Source organism: Panthera onca, chromosome B3 (assembly GCF_046562875.1).
Source record: "Panthera onca isolate mPanOnc1 chromosome B3, mPanOnc1 haplotype 2, whole genome shotgun sequence".
Taxonomy (NCBI): Eukaryota; Metazoa; Chordata; class Mammalia; order Carnivora; family Felidae; genus Panthera; species Panthera onca.
Window position 1 is genome coordinate 74712993 of NC_138344.1, and position 19793 is coordinate 74732785.

Here is a 19793-nt window from a genome sequence, read left to right on the forward strand (position 1 = left end):
TAAGCATCTGACTCTTGATCTTGGCTTAGGTCATGATCTCATGGTTTGTGTTGAGCCTCGCCTTGGGCTCTGAGCTGACAGCATGGAGCCTACTTGGGATTCTCTCTCTCCATCCCTCTCTGCCTCTCACCTGCTTATGTGTGTGTGTGTGTATGTGCTCTCTCTCTCTCAAAATAAATAAATAAACATGGAAAAATAAAAGAAAGAGACCTCCTCACATTTAGACTCAATACGTGACAGAGGCATGATAAATTACTGGAGTAAAGATGGATTCTCATCAATGGTGCTGGACAATTGGTTACTCATGGGGAAAAGTTAAATGACATCACTAATTCATACCATCATCAAATTAGAGAAAATTAGAAAAAAATAGAAATTAAACTGGAAATTAAAGATAGAGATATGAATGTAAGAAACAGATTTTTATAAGTCTAAAAGAAAATACAGAATACATTTATAACCTTAAAGTAGACAAATTGACTTAACAAGACACAAAAAGCACAGACCATAAAGAAAAATACTAATATATCTGTTTAAGTGAAAAAAAAATCTGCACACCAAAAGAAACCATAAACAAAGTTAAAAGACATGAATTCCTGAATTCCATAGCAATCTAACCCCCGAAACAACATGCTGTTTTGACAAGAGATACGTTTTGATCCAAGTTTGATTATTGGTTTGATCATTTACTAATTTTGTGACTTAAGCCACGTTATTTAAACTCTTTGAACTGTTTCTTATGTGTTAAAAATGTCAGTACGCAGGACTCCTAAAATGATTAAATGAGATAAGGTATGTAAAACACCATGCCCAGAGCTTGGCACATGGTGGGTACTTTTTCCAGACAATTTTGTGGTACCAACCAGGAAAAATGTAGTGATGCAGTCCTACCTGGGAAGATGCTGGTGAACTTGATAACTTCACTGTAAGTCAAAAAGTAGTGTTGCGCTATTTTACACCTGCCAAACCTATGACGTCCCCATCTATATGCCAGCCCTTCAGAAATTTTTGGATAATTCTTATTTCCTCCCTTAATCCTTTTGGGGGGGCAGCTATTTATCTTCAATGAAAAGGTGCTTAATATCACTAGTCATCAAGGAAATGCAAATCAAAACCACAATGAGATATCACCTCACACCTGCTAGCATAGCTATTATTAAACATAAGAAGTAACAAGTGTTGGTAAGAACGTGGAGAAAAGGGAACCTTTGTGCACTGTTGGTGGGAATGTAAATTGGTGCAGCCACTGCAGAAAACACTATGGAGTCCTCTCAAAAAATTAAAAATAGAACTATCATACAATTTGGTAATTTCACTTCTGGGTATTTATCTGAAGGAAATAAAAGCACTAACTAGAAAAGATAAATGCACATCCATGTTAATTGTTTACAATACCCAAGACATGGAAGCAACCTAAGTGCCCATTGATGGATGATTGGATAAAGAAAATACATACATACATATATGGATGGATGGATAATTGGATAAAAAATATATATAATGGAATGTTATTCAGACAGAAAAAATAAGAAGAAAACTTGCCATTTGTGACATCATGGATGGACTTTGAGACCATTATTCTAAATGAAATACTTCACAGAAAGACAAATACCATATGATCTCACTTACAGGTGGAATTTGCACTCCCTACCCCCCACCCCCCAAACCCTCACCCAAACCTTGAACTCATAGAGAACCGATTGATGTTTGCCAGAGGCAGGGTTGGGAGTGGGGGGGGGGGGCGGTGAAATGGGTGAAGATGGTCAAAAAACAAATTTCCAGTTCTAAGTACATCCTGGGATATAATACATAGCACGGTAGCTATAGTTAATAATGTTGTATTACGTATTTGAAAGTTGCTAAGAGAGCAGATCTTACAAGTTCTCATTACAAGACAAAAATTTGTAACTATGTGTGGCGATGGATATTAACTAGCCTTATTGTGGTGATCATTTCACAGCATATACATACAGCGAATCATTATGTGATACAAGTGAAACTAATTATATATCAATTATATTTCAATGAAAAAGAAACTCATCAAAGTTTTCCTTCCATAATACTAAGATTGAAATTAAGATCAAAATTCAAATTCTATGCAGAAATTAGAGTTGGAGGCTTAACTTGGCATACCATTAAATCCTGACGTTTAGCTTTTCTTGGCCTCCTTTTTCTTATAGGGGAAGTAGGAGTGACAATGATACCTCATGACTATTTGGGATCAGAGCTTCAACCTGATATAGGAATTTCAGAATAATAATTTCATTATCTGTGTCCAAGAGGTTTGGTCTTACACCTAAGACTAGATGAGGGAAAGCTGTGAGCCTTCTATCTCTTTTGGATTTTCTTCTCAATCTAGAGTTTGTGTTTCGTTTAAGAGGAGGAGTGGTCTACCCAGACTCATGCTACAACAGCCCACAGTAATGTGGCTTTTTCCCACCACTTCAAAGGCACTGTCAGGAAGTCCACGTGCATTGTGCTGTCAGTAGGACCTGCCTAAGAACCAGCATCTGACAGATGGGGCTGCCCTGGGAACACATGGCAGAGCCTAGACAAGCAGAACAGTTCTACTTATAGGTGGGGGAATCGGTTCCTCTGTATGAGAAAATAAGCTATGTGATTGAATTTTCCAAAGTATTATTCTGGGAGATACAGAGAAGTTAAGTTTATAACTTTGGGGTTAGGGAATGCCTTCTATTTCAAACCTTATACAAGTCAAATTTCATCTTGACCTCTTATTGACCCAAGGGATCATTGTTAACCACCTTCCTGCACCATAACATTATTTATTGCAACCTACAGCTTAGGGCATTTATCTGGAATAGAAAATGTCATCAAAATGGTCCATGATGCAGGCACTAGTTACTTGTGAGACTTCCTAGCTTAGTGCCTGGAACACATCTTATGCTTAATAAACTTGTGTGAAATCCACATCACTGTAATGTTAAAGATTCTGTTTGAAATTGCTATAAATATTTTCAACATATAATAATGGAGAAAATGGTACAATAAATGTCTATACATCCCTTATCTAGGTTGAACAGTTAACAAATTTGCCATATTTTCTTTTTTGTGGTTTAAAAATTTTTTTTTTTTGCATTTTTATCCGTTCTTTTTATTTAAGTTTTTATTTAAAATTTTTTTTAATGCTTATTTATTCTTGAGAGAGAGAGAGACAGAGCATGAGCGGGGGAAGGGCAGAGCGAAAGAGGGACATGGAATCTGAAGCGGGCTCTAGGCTCTGGGGTGTCGGCCCAGAGCCCGACGCAGGGCTGGAACTCATGGACTGTGAGATCATGACCCGAGCCAAAGTCAGACGCTTAACCGACTGAGCCATCCAGGTGCCCCTATTTAAGTTTTTATTTCAATTCCAGTTGGCCAACACAGTGTTATATTGGTTTCAGGTGTACAATATAGTGATTCAACAGTTCCATACAACACCTGGTGCTCATCACAGCAAGCACACTTCTTAATCCCTATTACCTCTTTCACCCATCCCTCCATTCCCCCTGACCATATTTGCTTTTTTGTTAATTTTTTTTTTAAAGTTTATTTATTTTTGAGACAGAGAGAGACAGAGCATGAACGGGGGAGGGTCAGAGAGAGAGGGAGACACAGAATCGGAAGCCGGCTCCAGGCTCTGAGCCATCAGCCCAGAGCCCGACGCGGGGCTCGAACTCACAGACCACGAGATCGTGACCTGAGCCGAAGTCGGAGGCTCAACCGACGGAGCCACCCAGGCGCCCCCATATTTGCTTTTTAAAATGCCATTTAAAAAGTCATTTGTGCCCTGAAATTTGTTCCAAATCAGAAAAGACTTGGAAGAAAGTATGACCTGGCTTTGTCAGTCACAGCACCATATCTCTTCTTGTGACACACCAAGCCTACCGCAAGTCTCCAACAAGCCTACCGCAAACACGTGGGACCACACGCTGGAAAGGGCAAGGGAGGCCTCTCACACTTTGCTTGGTACAGAGAGAAGGAAGATAAGGAGGAGGGGCCTGTGGTGACTTGTTCTGATAATGTGTCAAACATAAGTCACATTTTTTACCATTTTGCCATGTTAGAGATTTCCACTCCCATCAGAGCCAAGGCTTTTATTATTATTTTTTTTAAAGTAGGTTCCATACCCTGCATGGAGCCCAATGCAGGGACTGAACTCATGAAGCTGAGATCAAGACCTGAGCTGAGATCAAGAGTCGCACTCTTAACCAACTGCGCCACCCAAGTGCCCCGTGCCAAGGCTTTTCTGCATGGAGAAAGTTTGCATACAACCTTCTTCCTTCATTAAAAACAACGAATGAATACAAAGCCCACACTGATGAGGAAACCTTTCAAAGGGGAGTCAATCAGAGACAATGAAGGAATTTCTTCCACTGGGGCCTATTTTCCACTCCATTTCTACTAGGGGTTCCAAGGAGAATTCACATATATCAATTTCTACCTCCAGCCTGATGACCCTCAAATCTAGAGCTCCAGCCCGGTCTTCTCTCCCCAGCTGAGACTGGTAATCCAAACTGATTTCTAGTACCTTCACCTAAATGCCCCATGGACCTATCAGACTCAGGGGTCCCAAACTGGACTAATTATTTCCACTTCCTCTCCAGAATCTTTTTGAAAGCCCCAGCATTCTCAGATTTAACTTTCACAAATGATTCCTAAATGACCCTGAAACTTGCCCTCCCCCCATTTTTTTAATTGGGGCAAAAGTCACTTAACATAAAATTAACCATGAGCCATTTTATTTTATTTTTTATCAATTTTTTTAAATGTTTATTTAATTTTGAGGGGAGAGAGAGAGAGAGAGAGAGAGAGAGAGAGAACAAGTAGGGGAGGGGCAGAGAGACTTGGAGACACAGAATCTGAAGCAGGCTCCGAGCTGTCAGCACAGCCCGATGTGGGGCTGGAACTCATGAGCGGTGAGATTACAACCTGAGCTAAAGTCAGATGCTTAATCGACTGAGCCACCCAGGTGCCCCAACCATGAACCATTTTAAATTGTACAATTTAATGACATTTAGTGCATTCACAGTGTTGTGTGATCATCACTTCTATCTAGTTTCAAGACGTTTGCATCACCCCCAAAAGACATACACCCATTAAGCAGTCACTCTCCGTTTCCCCTCCCCTCAGGCCCTGGAAAACACTAGTCTACATTTTATCTCTATGGACTTGCCTATTCCATATGTTTAATGTAAACGGAGTCATGCAATATGTGATGTTTTGTGTCTGGCTTCTTTATGTCAGCAGAACGTTTTCAAGTTTCACCCATGTTGTAGCATCAGTGCTTTAGTCCTTTTTCGTGGCCAAATAATATTCCATTATATGGATGGACCACATTTTGTTTATCCATTCATCAGCTGCTGGACATTTGGGTTGTTTCCACTTTGTGGCTATTGTGCATAGTGCTGCTATGAACATTCATGTACAAGCATTTATGTGAGTTCTAGTTTTCAATTTCTTGATATATACCTGGCAGTGGAATTGCTGGGTCATAGGGTAGTTCTGTATGACTTGTTGAGCAACCGGCAAACTCTTTTCTGCATGGGCCACACCATTTGACATTTACGTCTTACTCTTTGCATTCCCACGGCAACATACAAAGTTCTAATTTCTTCATATCCTTGCCCACCCCCACCCCCACACTTTAAAAAAATTGTAGCCAGCCTAGTGGGTGTGAGGTTGTGGTTTTGATTTGCATTTTCCTAACGAGTAATGACATGGAACATCTTTTCAGGTGCTAGTTCGCCATTTGTATAGTTTCTTTGGAGACGTGTTTATTCCCCTCCTCTGTTCATTTTTTATAACATCCTTGACTTAAAAAAAATTTTTTTTAAGTTTATTTATTTTCAAGAGAGACAGAGAAAGTGAGCAAAGGAGGGGCAGAGAGAGAGGGAGAGAGAGATCCCAAGCAGTTTCCCGCACTGTCAGTGTGGAGACCAATGTGGGGTTGGAACGCATGAATCATGGGATCACGACCTGAGCCAAAATCAAGAGTCAGACGCTTAACCGACTGAGCCACCCAGATGTCCCTTAATGTCCCTGACTTTTTATTGAGACCAGAATTTGAATCTCAGGCTGCAAGCCTGGTGTGTGGGGCAGTCACTTAGCTGGGTGGCCAGCAATTGTAGCAGAGGGAGCTTTCTCTTCCATGCTTGTTTTCTTGCACTCTTTCCCAGTGGGCAGTTGTTATACAGAAATCTAGTCAAGGCTGTCATGAATCTGTTGTCTTGGTTAAGGGCACTACCATCCACATAGTCATCCAAGTTAAAACTTTGCTATAATCCCTCACTCCTCCCCCTTCCTAACTGCCCTTATCTGCTCAGTTACCATGGGACACCAGGAAGTGCCAAACCTACAGCTCAGCTTCAGAAACAATACTAAAGTTTATGGTGGTGTATTGGAAACTGACCTTAATCCTGGCTTCATTTTGTATTAATGCCAGAATTTCCCCTTTGTTTCTGATTCTTCATTTCGAAATTTTGTCATGTGGTGTAAAATTTTGCAAGCTGCCTCACATGTGCTTTCTTAAATCCAAGGTGAAAGTACAAGTTAAAAAAGGTTTACACAGTTTAACTCCTGTTTAGTTCTGTGAAAACGAAACAACTTTTATCATTTGCTAAGTACTCATGAAATACGTGCTTATTTTGGAAATGCAGAAACTGCACACACCAAGCAAACACATAAAAAGAGTAAAATAAAAATCGTCTATAAACTTACCACTAAGTCCTGTTAATATTTTGGCAAATATCCTTTCAGTGTTATCTATCTACACTATTTGTTTTAAAAAATAGGACTATATTATAGATCTTTTCTATAACCTATGATTTTTATCTGACAGTATATCATGACCATTTTCCTTCATGGTTAACTAGACTTCCACAGATGTAAGTTTTTAAATATTATATGCATTAAGTGTCATTGGAGAAGCCTGTTAAAATAAAGATTCCAAGTCATACTCCCAGAGATTCTGATTCTGTAGTCTGGATCTATGCCCAGAACTCTATACTTTTTTAATGTGTATTTATTTATTTATTTTGAGAGAGAGAGCACGTAAATGGGGGAGGGACAGAGAGAGAGAGAGAGAGAGAGAGAGAGGGAGAGAGAGAGAGAGAGAGAGAGAGAGAGAGAGAGAGAGAGAGGGAGAGAGAATCCCAAGCAGATTCTGCTCTATCAGCATAGAGACTGATGTGGGGCTTGATCTCATGAATCGTGAGACCATGACCTGAGCTGAAATTGAGTCAGACGCTTAACTGACTGAGCCACCCAGGTGCCCCCAGAACTTTGTATTTTGAACAAGCCCTTGGCTAATTCTGATGCAGGCTGTTCTTTAACAGTTTGAGAATCACCTTTATACACCAATAATTATAACTCTTGCCCAATTTTCCATTGCGTAGATATACCATTGTGTATTCAACCAGTTATTTATTTCAGAACAGTTATATTAGTGGCATTTTTTCACTGTTTTTTATTAACACACCTGCTATAGATATCCTTATCCTTGCAATTTTGCCTTCATGCATGACTGAATGTTTCTTGGTCATACTCAAATTGGGTGGGTTTGTAAAAGTGATGCTGCTTGGTAAATGCTCCTGTAATTGTTGAATGGAAGACTGAAAGCATAGACGCTGTAGAGAGCCTCTTGAGAAGCCATACTGGGGCCTGAGGGAGACAGTTGAGAGGAGTTAGGGTTTCAGAGGGGAAATGAAAGTGGAAGCAGATGAACGTGTGAGGGAGTGAGATTCAAATTTTATCTAATGGAGGCTAGAAAGGTTCTACCCCTGGGCCCAGCCAACAAGGTGTTCTATTTCTCTAGAAACCAGAAGAGGGACAAAAGCCATCCCTTTTACTGAAAGCTTCAGAGTGGAGCATCAGTCTTGGGTCAAAGGAGAAGGGGTAGGGGCACTTGGGTGACTCAGTCGGTTAAGTGACCGACTCTTGTTTTGGCTGAGGTCATGATCTCAAGATTTTGGGGCAGAGAGCCTGCTTGGGATTCTCTCTCTCTCTCTCTCTCTCTCTCTCTCTCTCTCTCTCTCTGCCCCTTCCCTGCTTGTGTGAGTGCGTGTGCACGTTCTTTCTCTCAAAATAAATAAAAAAAAAAGGAGAAGGGGTAATGCAAGGAGAGAGAGGAAGACAGGGAGGCAGCCCAGGGTGTGCGCCACAGCTCAGCTTGTGGAAGAGAGAGGTCAAGGGCACAAAATGAAAGCATTCTTCTCCCTAAAACTCTCGGAGAGACAATGAGGCCCGAGCAGAATTGCTGTGCCACCGGAATGTCAAATCCTAAGACTAGAACCAGGAAAGAGGGAAGAGGTGTTGACACCACCGAGGCATGAGACACGGTTAGGTTGGGTGCTTTTAGAACTTCAAAGAAAACACAGCATCCTTTGGTCTCCATGGCCTGCGTTCATTCATGGGACATTAGAAGAGGCGATGGCTCAGAGGTGACACTACAGACAGTGCTGCGGTGTGTTGGTGTAGCTTTGCAGGCCGTGTCCTGCTCGACAGGGAAGAGGACGTCAGTGCCAAGGAAGAGGGCAATTGCAGCTCTGTGGATTGGCAAAGACCTTGTTTGTGAGCACTTGTGACGCACTTCCTTTTAGGGGCTTCTGGGGAAATACGTAGCAGGAGGGGAAAGATGAGGACATGGGTGAGGTATTTGGAGCCTGAAAGTTCTATATTAGAAGCCAGCAAAATACAGGAAATCACGGACCAGAACTACATGTGTGGGGCCCAATCACAAGGCTGTGGAGCAGAGAGTGTGCCTGGAAAGGATTGCTCATCTCTGTGCAGTGTGCGTGACCACAGAAGTGGGTGGTAGAGAGGACATCTGCCAAATCACTTATCAGAAGCCCCCTCATGAGTGACCAGAATATGGAGGTTAGTTCTAAGAAACTCAACTTCTTATCTCATTTTGAGGTGAGAGAAGCTAATGTTCCCCTCCACCCCCGTTCCCACTGCTCCCCACGCTGGGCACACTGAGGGTGGGTTCTTGCCGCTGCTTTTGAATCAGCTCTAGTGAAGCCCACTCAAAGTCTTGCTATAGGTCAGAGAGTGAATGTAGGTGAGGGGAGGGGAGGCAGAGGGGAATCCGGGGCTGAAGGCACCGCTGAGGACGGGTGTCCCTGTAGTATAAGGAAATGTAAAGGGAGCTTATGGAGTGACCGGGGTGGGAGGAGGGGGACAGATGCAGTGAGGAAAGCAAACAGCCTCGAAGTGTCTGGGTTGGTACCAGAAAAAGCCCAAGAGGGTCCAGAACCGGATGTGGTGGCTTCCTGTTTGACATCTCACACAGCTCCGCGGAGAGCAGCAGTGTTTACCAGCCAGGTTAAGATTGCCACAATTGCCTGCAATCAATTAATTTATAAATTAGTTGGGGGAGAATGGCCATTTTAATTGATTTTTATTAAAAAATGCTTATTTATTTTGTGTGTGAGAGAGAGAGCGCACACATATGAGTGCAAGCAGAGGAGGGGCATTGGGGGTGGGGTACGGAGAGGGGGGGAGGGAAGAGAGAATCCCAAGCAGGCTGCACATTGTCAGTGCAGAGCCCGATAGGCTCAATCTCACGACCCTGGGATCATGACTGGAGCCAAAGTCAAGAGTCAGACACCCAACTGTCTGAGCCACCCAGGTGCCCCCAAAAGCAAGAAATTTTTCTAAAGACACAGTACCATTATTAAAATCAGAAGTTAATATTGCTAGGGGTGCCTGGGTGGCTCGGTCGATTAAGTGTCTGACTTTGGGCTCAGGTCATGATCTTGCAGCTTAGTGGGTTGGAGCCCCGCCTCAGACTCTGTGTTGACAGCTCAGAGCCTGGAGCCTGCTTCGGACTCTGTGTCTCCCTCACTGTCTGCACCTACCCCACTCATGGTCTCTCCCTCTCTCTCTCAAAAATAAATAAATAAAGTTAATATTGCTCTAGTGCTATTATATAATCCACAGAACCTCTATTTCTCCAACTGCTTCAATTCTATTCTGTATAATGACAGAAAATCTGAGATCACATGGAGCATTTTGTCCTATCATTCTTTAATTTCCTTTAATCTGGAACAGCTTCTGAGTCATTCTTTTTATTTCACGACATTGACGTTCTTAAGAGTACAGGCTAGTTATTATGTAAAATGGCCTTCAATTTGGGTTTGATAATTCCTCATGACTGGATCCACGTTATGGACTTTTGGCAGGGAGATCATAGAAGCGATGCTGAGTCCTACTCCTGCATGACACCAGGAGGCACTTGCTGTCAATCAGTCCCATTAGTGGTAAGAGTAAGGTTACTATTTCACCTTTTGTAATTAATAAGTATTTGTGGGGAGACCCTTTGGAAGTACATGATACTCTGTTACTCCTCAAATGTTCACCCACTAGTTGGGATAGTTCTTGCCTATAAACATTATCGTGAGGCTGGACCTAACAGGAATTACCAGTGATTTGGAATTACAACGTGCAGAAGAGAGGGGTCAAAAGTGATTCCTGGGCTTTGGGCCTGAGTAGCTAAGAGATGGTGGTGCCAACAGGGGATAGTGGAGGGAGGAACAGGTAAGGGAGGGAGAAGACAAATCAAAAGCTCTGTTTTGCACACAGTTGCATGTGTTATGTCTATTGCACATATATATGGAGTCTGGGTGGACCAGTTGGAGCACTGGGGAAAGGTCAGGGTTCAAGATGGCCGTCTCCAGCCATTTGGGGCTGAAATGAGATAAAGCACAGGGACAGACTTGGGGCCCTCTAATGGGCTGTGTGTGTGCACAAGGGATAAATGACTAGATACTTCCTCTTGGTTGCAGGATCAAATGTGCTTGTTACGATTTTAGTAACTAAAACTCTCTTCTCATATTCCAATTGATCTTCTGTTCAATAAATGGCATAATGCAGGTTTTAAGAATGTACATTTCTCTTGGAACTCAGTAAAACTATTATTTTAAAATAAAATTATGTCTTCCACTAATAGTTTTATTTTCCCTGTGTTGCTCCCTCATGTGGGGGAAAAAAAAATTGCACTGGACCGCCTTGCCGAGACTGTAAGAAAACCAGTCTGGGCACCAGAGGGCGCCATGCAGTCAGTGCCGGCAGGAAACCAGAAAGGCGGCGATTGAGAGGTCCCAGATTTCCTTGCCTTTTCTCTCTCCCCTAATTCATAAATCAGAATCCTGGGATCTGATCCCCGCAATACTAGTACTCTCAATAAACCGTACATGAACTGTAAGGGCATCTGGAAGGGGACAGGCTGACCTGCATCATCTTGACAGCAAAGGATGATTGGAGCCAGGGGTCCTGTTCAGAGCTGATAAAATGTCTATGAAACTCCCCCACTCCCCCTCCCCCCCCCCCCCCCCCCCCCACTCCCACTGCTAGCCCTCCCGAGAGTCACGCCGGGAGAGTGTTCCATAGAAGGGGAGGGAGATGAAAAAGCCACATCATCACTTCTTCCCTTTAGCCCTTTCCCAAGCTCTTCTAAAAATTTCAGCTTCTCTCCTTAGTCATTTTCCCCCTCTAATGTTTTGTTTCAGAATTAGCTGGAAAACTTCTGTTTTTTGTTTTTTGTTTTTCCTCTTCAGCATTTTGCTTATCCTATAGTTTATTGAGCTCTGGAGAATTATGCCCTATAAACAAATAAAGGTATTATTATTATGTAGCTCTATTCAGAGAATTAGTTGAAGGGGAAAAGTGACATTTTTCTTTATTTGCTTAGAAATATATTGCAGTCACCATAGCTCTCCTCCAGCTATGGATTAATGGCATAATTATTCACACTGGGCAACTGAGATGGAATGAGTGTGAACTTGGCATGAATTAATATACTAAAATATGCCTCCTGTTCTCTCTCATTGCCTAATTAATTCTGAATTATGAAATTCCCTTTGAGTTTCCCAAAACTCATGGTCACTGGATTCTGGTGAAATTATTCTTTCTCTGCAATACAAATTAAGCGATTTGATAATTATGGGCTATTTGAAAAGAGAATGTTCATTTGAGCATCCTGGGAGGGAGAGAGCAAATCAAAGAGAGCTTTCTAGAGGTTTTATAGTGAAGAACCTGTACATGTTGCGTGTATAAGAGTCCCAAAGGAGACTGAACTTGGCACGAGCCAGCATCACCATGGAAGAAGCATTACCCCAAGTCTTTCTGCCAGTCCTGTACCTCAGTGTCCGAAATTTCGACTCTGAAGGCCATGCCTTTGATTAGGACATCGTCTTCAGAGTTTCCAAGTTAAATATGAATGAGTTGCCCATGGAGAAAACACCATCATCCACCTATGCAGTGGGGGAGAACTTGTCCTTCTATGACTAACCTGCCCATGTCCTTACTAGCTGTCCCTTGAAGGGAGGAACGGTCACTAACATGAATTATTAGAACTCAAGACATTACCTGGGACTTAATAGGTAATGGATAAGACATTGTGACATAAGTAGCACAAACAGAGGCCCTTCACCTTTGCTCTCTCTTCACTTCTATGGGGATGTGTAAGTGGATTCAACACCACTATCCTCAAATGACTTTCTTCCTGAAGTTTGCTAGAGAGGTTAAGATCTTAAGAATTGGATCCAAGTCTTGAAGGAGAAGCCTGAGCTGTGGAGTCTTAGTCAACCATTATGAAGACTTTGAGCTGGAGTATTAGGCACTGTAACAACCATTGGTAGAGTGGCATTTAATTTTTTGTTATTCCTTGTCTGTGGCTCCTTTATGATCCTCGGGGAATTGGGGGTGAAGAGAATAATTGGCATCATAGCATTTTAATATTTTTCTTTGGATTGCTGGTGATGGTATAGTTAAACATTATCAGTATAAAAACTCCAATATAAAATCTGGCAATATTCATCACTCATCTGGGCATCAGTTTATCATATTACTTCGAAATGATATCTCTCTACTGGATTTTTCTCATCAACATGTAAACATTCTGTATTATCTCTCACCTGGAAAACAAAACAGAATTTCCTAAACCTCTTGCTTGCTCCATGCCTTTGTTCCCCTTTAGGGAAGATTTATAAAACATGTCATTTGTACTTTTTGCTTCCACATTCTCACCTCATATTCTACCCAATTTTTGTCAGTTTTCACCCCACCGATTCACTGAGCTCATTTTTGTCAAAGTCATCAATGTTCTCTCTCTTGCTAAATTTAATGTAATTTCTGTGTCTTTTTCTTTCTTGTATCCTCAGCTGTTTTTGGCATCACGGACTTTGTTCTTTTTCATAAATCACTTAAAATTTTTAAAAAATGTTTATTCATTTTTTTGAGAGACAGCATGAGCAGGGGAGGAGCAGAGAGAGAGAGGGAGATACAGGCTCCAGGCTCTGAGCTTTCCGCACAGGGCCCAATGTGGGGCTCAAACTCATGAACCGTGAGATCAAGACCTGAGCTGAAGTCAGATTGTTAACCGACTGAGCCACCCAGGTGCCCCTTCATACAGCACTTTTTAAAAAAATTTGGGATATCTTTGTCCATGGATTGTCAGTCTGTTTTCCTGGAGTTTCCTTTTCCCAGGACTCAGTATTTTTCTTTATCTATGCTTATTCCCTAAGCGATGGCATTAGGTGCTATGGCCTCGAATACACTGCCTATACACTGATGACCCTTGGGTATTACACTATCAATTTTTGATGCAGTAGCAAATCACTCCAATATCTCAATGCCTTACAATAAGCATGTGTTTCTTGTTAATGGTACATAAATGCTATGGGTCAGCTGTGGCTCTGCCTAACTTGGCTGGACTAGCATGACTTCAAATTCTAGACCTAGTAGCCAGTTTCTGCATTATGTTGTGCTTATGGTGGAGGGCAGAGCCGGAGAGTGCAACACAAGCCATGAAATCACATTGCAAGCTTTTGCTCAGCCGTGGGCCTGCCCTCCCTTGTCACTCACCAAATCATATCCTAATGTAAATATATGAAGTGGAGATATATTTTCCCTCCAAACCATGCACAGATAACTCACGTGACAGAAAATTAGTGAACTGTCTGCTCAGTATGGCCATAGAGATGTCCAGTAAGCATCTCAGATTTATTATGTCTCAAACAAGACTCCTGACTCCTCCATCCCAACCTGGATGTGTTGTCTTCTCAGTAAACACCATCACTGCCCAGATGATCAGGCCCTCACCTACAAGTTGTCATTGACTCATAGGCCATGTAAGAGCAGATTCTGCTGCTTCTGCCTTCAATATATATCCCACCTTCTAACTGCCACCAGCACTATCATCCCAATAGTCCCCTACCTGGTTTCCCTGCTTCTTCTTGCCCGCCTACAATAAATTCTTCACACAGCAGGCAGAGGGATCTTTTTTTTTTTTTAATTTTTTTTTAATGCTAATTTATTTTTGAGAGAGAGACAGAGCGTGAGTGGGTCGGGGCAGAGAGAGAGGGAGACACAGAATCTGAAGCAGGCTGCAGGCTCTGAGCTGTCAGCACAGAGCCTGATGTGGGGCTTGAACTCATGAACCATGAGATCATGACCTGAGCTGAAGTTGGACGCTTAACTGACTGAGCCACCCAGGCGCCCCAGAGGGATCTTTGAAGAATACAAATTATAACTTGTTACTGCCATACCCCAAACCCTCCAGCACCCTGGTTTCTACACAGCCACTAGGTTTCTGCATGGCCAAGTGTCGACTGTAGTCTCAGATGGACAGGAAAATCAGTCTCAGATACTCAGACACGTGTAAACCAAACTACATTTACTTATCTAAAAAAATTACAGGAAGGACGTCCTTACACTCTGGCCACATGGCAAATGTATTAGCAACATTTTCCTGGACAGGTGGCAATTGCAAGCTTTTAGACCACAAAATGCCTCATCAACTGGCCAGCAGTTGCAGAAAGCAAGGTCTGGGTGAGTGGAGGTCACATCAGAGCTTTTGGAAGCTCCTCTCCTTCCAGATCTACCCTACAAGGCTGGCAGAGTATCTCATGGTCTAGACTGTGGGCAAGCTCAACCTTATCTGAACCAGGTACATTCAAGGTCATTTAATATACAAGATCACCACAGAGAGCAGTAAGCACCATACATTCAGGCATAAATACAGCCCTCATGTAGAACCCCCAACCCCCCCCCCCCCCCCCTCAGCTAACACAGCCTGATACAAGTGACTCCTGAACTTGATGGTGTATAACTAGGGTCTGTTACCCAGGAGCCCCTGGGAGTTATGCTAATTGGCCTTCAACATGGCTCTAAGTCCTCTCCTGCCATCCTCCATCATGCTCCAAATAAAACTCAAAGTCCTGAAAATGGCTTCAAGATGCAAGATGGTCTGGCCTCTGATGAACTTGTCTCTCCTGCTGGTCACACTGACTTCTTACTTGTCCTAGGACATCCCAAGCTCATTTCTGTCTGAGAACATGCCCTTTCTTGTATCATCCGTCTGACTGCATGCTCTTTTTCTAATTCCTCTGATAACTATAATTTCATTGGGGTAACTATCCAAATCCCCCTCACTCCTTAGTGAGGATGTTTTACCATCCAGTCTAAAATAGCATCTGCTCCAATTCACATCACTTTATACTGCCTTTTAATATTTTTTAAAAACAAGTTCATTTATTTGAGTACTGTCTACATCCAATGTGGGGCTTGAACCCATGACCCCGAGATCAAGAGTTTCATGATATTCCTACTGAGCCAGCCAGGTGCCTCTTCTTTTAATATGTTCATAATACTGAACACTTCTTGCCTTTATGTCATATATTTATTTGTTTAATCTTTAATCCTGTCTGTCCTTCCAGGATACAAACTTCATGAGGGCAAACACTTTGACTGCATTTGTCCCTGCTGTATTCCCATTAACACAACAGCATAGGTGGGGAACAGCATAGACAGGGTTCAATAAATATTTGTAGAATGAATCACTTAATGCATGAGTGAATGAATCAGACACACGATAAATAAGCTAGGGGAGTGATAAGGAGAGTGTCTTGGTGAAGATAATTATAGTAACAACATGAAGAAACGTATTATTATTTTATAGACAACAAAACTGAGGCCTAGAAAGTTTGTGTGCCAAAGCCACACATTTAAGACTCTCCATGCTGCTTCTGATATGCTAAAGCAGTGGTTTCTGAAATGGGGGTATTTGTATCCCAGAGGAGGGGAACTTGGAAGGGGGAGTATGGCAGGAAAATTAAAATGTCAATTTCTGCTCTTTTACAAACGTATGTGATTTTAATTTCGATTTTATGTAGGTTTTATAATGTATTCAGTTATATCATGTACCACTAGTTCATATTTTATTGCTAAATAAATATTTACAGATATGGCATGTATGCTCCAAAAATGTTTGGAGGCCACTTAAGTAGACTACTGTGCGTTTCTCATAAGTTCTGAGCAAGATGGGGGCACTGTGTGCCCACAGTGGCGAGGAACATGGAATCCGTGGAGGTGGACGGGTGTTGACCACTGACACCTTCAGCTTGAGTTTGTGGGTGGGGCTAACACGTAGCTTCCGTTTTCCCAGGTGCCCCAGGTGCCAGGGAGGCACGCCCACTCGCCATCCCCACAGCCAATAGGGGACTGAATTCGTTTCTGAACAGTACTGGACACATAACCAATGGAGGCTAAAGCCTTTAAGGCAGTGCTTCTCCAAATTCTGGAGGGGGCCAGGCTGGGAACTACTTCCTAGTTCTTCCCTCCTACCCTTAACCTTTCACTCGCATGCGCACACAGAGTACAGACACACTCCCACACTTCCAGAATGTGAGAGATTAAAGAAATTATCTAGCCCAATATTTTCATTCTGTAGATTAGAGATGGGAAACACAGCTCGTTTGTGGCAGGACCAGGACTAGGTCCTCCTGATCTCTTGACTTCCGGCTCCCGGGCTTCCTATCCTTCCATGGAAGCCTCGCTTATGGCCATTTTCTTACTGGGTAGCTTTTACCCAGAAGGCTGGTCCCATTCTCGCAATACTGGGTCTTTGCAATATTGGAACTCTTGGGACCGTCAATAAGCAGGGACCCCCCCCCCCCCCCCCCCCCAGGTGCATTGCCCACTTTCCCTTCATTTCAGTATGATGTGATCCTCAGACGATGAGGCTTGCGAAATAGGTCCCTGAAGCACTGAATGGCTCTGTCCATACCTTTGCAGTTAGTTCTCTTGGCCCAGCCCTCCAGGCAGCAGCTCTCCCCGCCTTACAGAGCAGGAACCCAAGCAAGTACTGAAAGCTTAATTGATCTGGATGTTTGGAATCAAACTTCATTAGCTCAAATTACTTCAGTTTGCCTAATTTGTTTCTCTATGTGAGCTCTGATAAGCTTGGTTTAACATCTTCTAAACTGTGGTGTTTATCATCATCAATGCCTACTCAAATTACCCCTGCAGAGCAATGGACCAGGAGAAAAATGGTTTACAAGGTGTAGCTATTTTGTATTTTTATACAAGTGCACAGAATGCGGAACCCAAGTTGGTGGATTAGCGCATTTATTTCCCTAGGACAACTCTACTTTTTAAAAAATAGAATGCAGCCAGAAAAATCCCTTCCGTCATTAATATTCAAGTATAATTTGTGTGTTTCAAGTCCCATAAACTTTGAGATTTTTTTTTCTATTTAGAGATAGGGACAAATCCATCATTCTTGTTTTTCTTCCAATCCGTTAGAGACTTTTGACTGACCTGTGTGTTTACATGTTTGCAAATACGCATATTGTGTTCGAGGACAAATTATCCATCTGAAAAGAGGTGTGTCTCCCTCGGACTATTGATTCATGCTAAGTGCAGAGAAACTTTTAGCACTATGGAAGTTCATACTGAGTCTCTGGAAGGAACTATAGCAATGGTTGCTTCCAAGATAAGGTCCTGAGAGGGAGATTTCCTTCTATAATACCCATTTATAGGTGTTTTATTGCATGTATTATCTTTCCCCCAAATTAAAAGCAAAAATACTTGTCAGTAACAATAACCCCAAATAATGAGTTTCCCACAATATGAAGGCATGTAAGCTGTGCTACATATATAGCTTCTAATTTTAGGTAAATCCAAATACCTTAATTCCAGCGCCTTGATACAGTAGCCAGGTCGGTGTTTCAGACTTGTGACAACTATCCGTCCATTGGTTACCACTTTAACATGGAAATTACACGTGAGACAGCGTGGCCGACACCGAGAATATGGAGACCTATGTTAACATCATCACACTTACCTCAATAATCTTGTGTCCTTCTCCTAGAATCTGGAACATCCAGATGTTGTCATTCATTGCAAATGCTGCTGGAGTGATGGGCTCACAGATTAATAAGAAAAGCCAGTGTTTTAGCCTGTCCAGGTACCTCTCTGCACGGACGAAAATCAGCTCATTTCCCGTATTTCTTTGCACTCCATAGGTGTATCCACTTACACTAGAAATGGAAAATTCAGACGATAAAACCTATACTCCAGAGCCTCGGTGCTATACACACCAAGATAAGAAGTTCGGATAATCAGGCAAAATTGTCTTCCTTATTTTTCAAGTGGTCCAAATAATGGTACCAATTCCCAACTTCGCTTCTATACCAAGTATCCCTCGACTGACCCCACCGGGTACAATCGAGTGTCATTGTGGTCACATCAATATGCATATTGCGGTTTAGCTCACTCGATAGTCCTCCCCAGTGGGATCTGAAACATCTGTGTCTCTGCCCCCTTGAAAGGTTCCACCCACATCTCCCGTCTTAAGGAGCCTCTGAGGGGTCAGAGTTCACTCAAGAACCAATCCAGGAAACAGGACGGGCTGCCCGGTGTGATGTCTGAGCTGCTTGCCACTCCTCTGGGCCCCTCTGTGCTCATTCACTTCCCAGCCTCCGTCCGGGACCTCCCCCAGGCTGTCACACGTACCCCTGGAGCTGTCCACCTGGCTCAGGAAACTCTGCCTGTCCCGTGCTTGGGTCCTTGCTGATGTATCGCATTGTCAATAGAGGGGGAAACAGCCACCCTCTTGCTTGGGTTTGACTCTCTGGCCAGGGTCCCACAGCAAAGCGGCATGGGCCCAGAGCTGCCACAGTGCTTTTACTTTTTTAAAAAAGAGCTTTATCGAGACATAATTCATATACCATATGGTTCGCCCATTTAAAATGTGCAATTCTTTTTTTTTTTTTTTTGGTATGTTACGTTATTAATTTTTTATTTTTTAATTATTATTATTTGTTTATTTGAGAGAGAGGGAGAGAGTGTGTGCACATGCACAAGAGTGGGGGGGGGGGGCAGAGGGAGAGAATCCTAAGCCGGCTCCACATTCAGCATGGAGCCTGATGCAGGGCTTGATCCCATGACCCTGGGATCGTGACCTGAGCTGAAACCAAGAGTCGGATGCTTAACTGACTGAGCCACCTGGGCGCCCCATAGTCTTATTCATTTTTAAATAATGTAATAATCCATCATATTGGTAATACTTAATATACTAAACCGTATTTCTGATATTAGGATAATTAGGTAGATTCCCAGGTTTTGCTACTTAAGTCACCCTGCGAAGACAATTTTTCAGGTGCCCGGCTAGAAAATGTTCTTGTTCAAACAGTCAATAAAAATGGGGAGGAGAGGCAGGCACCCTGATCCACTCCTGACACCCTGGCCGTGAAGGGGGAGAAAGAACAGTTGCAGGAAACAAGTGCAGCACTAAAGGGAGTCTGGCTTCCAGAGCTCTTCTTGGTGGGGACTCTGAGCTGCTGTCACTTCTGAAATCAGATTGTCAAACTGATGGAGAGAGTGGTAAGCAGCACTTCAGCTACTTCCGAGCAGAGCAGTAGATGTTATCTGAATCCTGCACACATCTGTCATGACACATTTCCCTGCAGTCACCGAAATGGCTCTTGGCTGAGGCTCCTGGGTGGCTC